This window comes from Tenrec ecaudatus, chromosome 6 (genome assembly GCF_050624435.1).
Source record: "Tenrec ecaudatus isolate mTenEca1 chromosome 6, mTenEca1.hap1, whole genome shotgun sequence".
Classification (NCBI taxonomy): Eukaryota; Metazoa; Chordata; class Mammalia; order Afrosoricida; family Tenrecidae; genus Tenrec; species Tenrec ecaudatus.
This window is the reverse complement of record NC_134535.1, coordinates 92,377,953-92,383,952: the sequence shown is the minus strand read 5'-3', so window position 1 is coordinate 92,383,952 and position 6,000 is coordinate 92,377,953.

The following is a 6,000-nucleotide window of genomic DNA, read 5'->3' as shown; positions in this document are numbered from 1 at the left end:
CCATGTCCTGTATTATTATCATTTGTTGTCAGAGGAGAGCCACCAATGTAATATATATGACTTTACTTTCAGTGTTTCGGGAAGAAACTATAAGATCCTATCAATTCTTCTTGGATGGAATTAGAAGTCAACTTTATACCTTTTAACTAATTCTTTTTATTGTCATATCATTGTCACAATAAAATTTAAATTAAGAAACATAATAAGATGCCTACAAAAGTATATGTTTCATGGCCAAGATTCTAAGACTTGAGAAGAGCAGAACAGATAAATAAAACTTCTTAAAATATGGAACTCTGATATGCTTAGAATCAATGTAAGAGATTACAAGATAGAGTATTGCAAAACTGCCCAGTGCAGAAGAGTGTAGCATCTGGATTGGAGGAAGACTAACTAACAACCCAGGATATGCGGTTACACAGTGTTGCTTGCTGACAGGGATGAGGACTTGAAGTGCTTACTGCTCAAGACCAGACTATCGACCGTGGCTTGGAGTAACATAATGAAAACAAAGTCATAGTAAATAGAGAAAATATTGATGTCCTCAAAAACGGAATTTATTTGGATCTGCAATCAAAGTCCATGGAAGCAGTCGTCAGAAATTAAGGAATGTTTATAAGGGTGAATAAAAAGTATTTGCTACTACCGTAGGCTTCGATTTATATGTGTACAAACATACACCCACTTATCTGTGCACAAGTTCTACCAGTCATACATTTCCTTTAGTCTCATCAGAGTGTGTGCTTCAAAGGAACACTTCTGTGCCTTGGAATGATTATTTGGGGGTCAAGTATTACCAAATTTTTAACAAAATTCAGGTGGACATCTTCCCAAATCACTGAAACTGTGCAACAAGTTGACAGGAATGCCACTCTATAGAAAACCACAAGCTTTAGATGCATCAAAGAGTTTTAAGGAAGGTTCAGAAGTCTCAACCTCAGCATCTTCTATTTCAAGCAAACATCGTAGTATCAGTACTCTGCCAGCGAGACGTATTGTTGGACTATCAGTTAGCTCCAAAGAGATGATCTTTCTGTCAGTCTTCTAATTAAAATATAAGTGAATAAAATAATTTTATGGAAATAATCCTAAAAAGGGATGAGTCTTGGAACTACCAATGTAGTTCAGAGAGCAAGGTCCAGTCAAAACAATGATTTCTGAAGGGGTCTACTGGGCCAGTTAAAATCAGGACATAGAAGCCATCTCAGAAAGTTATGGTAACCTATTTTAAGGGGGGAATTCCAAAGATAGAATCTTGATAGATTTTCTCAAAGGCCATAGGATTATCCTGGGATTTATTATGAAGAATTTTGAAAAACTGCATTGGTGAGAAAAAAGGTCAGGAACATTATGCTGAGAAGTCCTGAACCCCCACCCCCCCACCCCCAACCCAAAATGCATTTGCTCATTCTTTGAGGTATCAAAAATTGTCCTAAGATAATTTTGTTGGGAAATCTTAGTCCATTGACCATACAGCCCTGCTCCTTCAGGCTTCATTTTGTTATCCAAACTCAGTATTTGGAAGGATTTTGAGTCCTCTGAGAATGTTGAAACAGCTATTTTGATGTAAATTGCTAGTTTGCTGACTGTGAGGGCTTGTGTGTTGCTGTGGTGGTGCAAGCTATGTCCCTGGTTTGTCAGACACCCACAGGGTCACCCAAAGTGACCAAGTTTCAGCAGAGATTCCAGACTAAGAACAGATCTTGAAGAAGGAACAGGCTGTCCACCTCTGAGGAATTAACTGCTGAAAATCTTATGAACAGAACAAAGGAATACTACGTGGTTTAAAATTAAGAAAGGTGTGCATCAGGGTTGTATCTTGTCACCATAATTATTCAATCTTTATGTTGAGCAAATAGTTAGAGAAGCTGGATTATATCAAGAAGACTGAGGCACCAGGACTCAAGAAAGGTGTATTAACAACTCAAGAAATGCACGTGCCACAACCGTGCTTGCTGGAAGCACGAAGGACTGGAAGCACATGCTGATGAAGATCAAGGACTTCAGTCTTCGGTGTGGATTTCAGCTCAGCTTAAAGAAGACCCCAATCCCCACAACGGACCAAGAGATAGATAAACGAAGAGAAGATTGAAGCTGTCAAGAATTTTGTCATGCTTGGATCCACAATAAATGCTCATAGAGTCAGTAATCAAGAGATCGAATGATGTGTCGCGCTGGGTGAATCTCGGCACAGACCACTTTCCTCCCCAGGGATGCACATGTCAGCCGAGTGCAAAGCAGGGGGAAAAGATGAGGGTTGTGAGGGAACAGGGCGCTGATTCACTCATGAAGAGAGTACAGTTTATGTCTCCACAGGAAAAGGAGAGAGGGACCAGACCTCATCCCAGTGCGCCAAGTCTTGAGAACAACGTGCTGGCATGGAGCAGTGAACTAACAGAGGACTGTGGGGCTGGCCCCAATCCCAGTTACACTGACCCCCTTCCTTAGAAGAATGCACTACAGAAGACAGCACTGAAGATATAGCTTGGGGAGAGTGGTGGGTCTGGCCAGAATACTTGGGAGCAAACTAAGGAAAGATAGAGAGTGGACCACATCCTGGCCCAACAAGACTGGAGGACAGCATCCCTACTAGGAGCAGTCAATGTACAGAGAGGATCATAGAGCTGGCCCCACCATGAAATATAAAGTCCCCTCATGGACCCACAGCACTACGAAGGACAGTACTGGAGACACATGTGGAAATTGTGTCAGGTCTGACACTTCCCAGCCCCTGCAGTTGTCCCCCACGCCTGCCCCCCCCCCCCCACACTGGGAAAAACATGAAGGGAGTGCAACAGAGCAGCAAGGGGAGCAAAACAATGAAGTGCCTGAGGAATCCTGAAAATAGACTTCTGACAGGGGGTGGGGGCTGAGGGTAGGGGTGGGGGTGGGAGCGGGCAGGAGCAGGGCTTGTCTTGTCATCAGACATGATCAGAAAACATTCACAAGGGTCAGCCGACACACCTGGAACCATTTGTAGGCTCCCCCAACCCAACCCCCCATTTTTATCTTATATAAGATAGGCAGGATTGTTTACAATACTGAGAAGAATACAACAGATCCAATGGTTCTGGGGGGAGATGGGAGAGGAGGAGGGAGGGAAAATAGAGTGGCGAGCCAACAAACCTAGGGAGAAGAGAACAAAGAGAGATCTAAAATCGATGGCAAGGAGGACGTAGAAAGCCTCCTGGGGTTGATCAAGTGAAATATAGACAAGAGGAATTACTGAGAGCCAAATGGATTTCAAACATGATAGTGGGACAGGAAGAAAGTAAAAGGAAACAGAGAAAGGAACTAAGAGTCAAAAGACATATATAGATGCATAAATATAGGCATGCATATATGTAAATATATTAATATATAACAATAAGGATATAGGTCTATGTTGAGTATCAAGGTAGCAGACTGACACTGGGCCTCTACTCAAGCCCTCACTCAACACAGGAACACTTTGTTCTAATGACCTGGCATTCTGTGATGCTCACCCTCCTGACACGATCACTGAACACAAAATAAGATAATGTGGTGAAAAAAGCTGATGGTCCCTTATGATGAGAAGATATAGCATCTGGGGTCTTAAAGACTTGAAGTTAAGCAAGCAGATATCTAACAGGGAAATAACCAAGCCCACATGGAGGAAGCACACCAGCCTGTGTGATAACGAGGTATCAATGGGATCAGGTATCAGAGGATCCCAAACAAACAATCACAGTGAAGTGAATGAGCGGGGGTTGGAGTGGAGAGCCAAAGCCCATCTGTAGACAATTGGACAGCCCCTCACAGAAGGGTCACAAGAAAGGGATGGGTCAGCTAGAGTGCAGTATAGCACTGACAAAATACACAACATTCCTTTAGTTCTTTAATGCTCCCCACCCTCACCCCCATTTTCATGACCCAGGTCTACCTTACAAATCTGGCTAGACTGGAGCCTGTACATTGGTGCAGATAATAGCTCTGGACACATGGAATCCATGACAGATAAATTCCTCAGGAATAATGGGAGTAGGATACCATGAGGGTAGGGGGAAGGTGGAGAAGAGAAAGAGAAGAAATGGGGAACCAATCATAATGATCAATATATAACACCTCAGCTCCCCAAGGGGGAGCTGAACAACAGAAATGTGGGTGAAGGGAGTCAGTGGACAGTGTAAGATAAGAAAATAATTATAATTTGTAACTTATCAAGGGGTCATAAGAGTGGCATTGGGTGGAGGGAGGGGAAAAAAGAGCTGATACCAGGGCTCAAGTAGAAAGAAAATGTTTTGAAAATGATGATGGCAACATGCGTACAAATATGCTTGACACAATGGATGTATGGATTGTTTTAAGAGCTGTAAGAGCCCCCAATAAATGATTTATATAAAAGTAAAAATAACAATAATGAGTTTATTAAGGAAGCTAAAAAAGGAGGGTTGAAAATAAGCAAGGATATTATACGAAGGACTAAGGGACGCCGACCCAAGCCATGATATGTGCAGTTGCCGCCTATGCACGTGAAAGTTGCACATTGCATAAGGATGACAAAAGAGCAATCGATGCATCCGAATTATGGTGCCGGTGAAGAGTATTGAAAACACCTTGGACTGCCCGAGAGACAAGTCAATCTTGCAAAAAGTGTAGCCTGAGTGCTCCTTCGAGCAAGGGTAGGAGACTTTGTCGCAGCCCACTGGGCATGTTGTCAGGAGAGACCCTCGTGCTTGGTGAAGTAGAGGGCTGTGGACAAAGGCCTTCAAGAGATGACCTGACACCAGGGCTGCAACCATGGGTTTAAGCATAAGAACAATTGTGAGGACGATGCGGGACTTGTAGTGTTTCCTTCTTTTCAACCCAGGGTCACTACAAGTGAGAGCCAACTTGATAGTACCTAACAACAAACTGGAGGGGGTGGAAGTCTTTGGGGGAAAGTTTAGTTAGCTAAAAATGCCACCATCAGAAGTGTATATGTCTAAATGTAGGATATCTCAAGAGACAGCTACTTTACATTTTGATCTTTTTGTTTAATAAACATTTCTATGCTCTTGTATCAATAATTTTTGACTCCCTTCATCTAGAATTGGAAAAACCTGCTACAAAAGACATTTTTGAAGCATCCAACCAGTGGGGAGATAGTTATAAAGGTCAGTGGACAAATATGCAATTATGTATGCTCTTTTTCTTTTTTTACTAGATCTTTCCCCCTCTTTCTGTTCAATCTTTTGTTTTCTCCATTATTGTTGGTTTGCCTGCCTATATAAAATAGGCATGGGAAACAAGCTCAAGGAGAAAGTAACTGGATGACTGTTCTGGGGCTACTTGCGGGAAGGAGGAGGCTGGGGAAGGAAGGAGTGAGGAAACAATGCCACAGACGGGAATAACTAGGGAATTAAAGTCAACAATAAGGAGGATGTGGAGATCTTGGGGGTGTTGGAGCTACGGCGATCTAGCTGAGGGGAATTACAAAGAGGGAAAAGAAGGGCAGGCATGATGGTGGGGCAGGAGGAAGGTAAAAAGAAACATAGGAAGGATCTAGGAAGCAAAACTATGGATAGAGGTATAAACATAGGTGTATACATACGTAATTACCTTAATTCATAAAAATAGAGGTATTGGCGAATGTACGTATATTTAGATGGCAATACATTGAGGTAGGGGATGGACTTTGGGTTCTTTTCAAGTCCAGCCTCAGGGCAAGTACGCTTTGTTCTAACAATCTGTCATTTTGTGATGATCGCTCTCCCTGCACGATTGCTGAAGACAAAGCAGGTGCATAAGCAAATGTGGTGAAGGAAGCTGATGGTGCCTGGCTCTCAAAAGATATAGCATTTGGAGTCTTAAAGTTAAACAAGCAGCCATGTAGCAGAGAAGCAACAAGACCATGTGGAAGAAGCACACCAGCATATGAGATCATGAGGTGTCAGCAGGATCTTGTAACAGGGATCAGAAGACCCCAAACAAACAAACAAACAACATATTGGTTGGAGAAGAGACCCGAAACTCATCTGTAGACAATGGGACATCCCC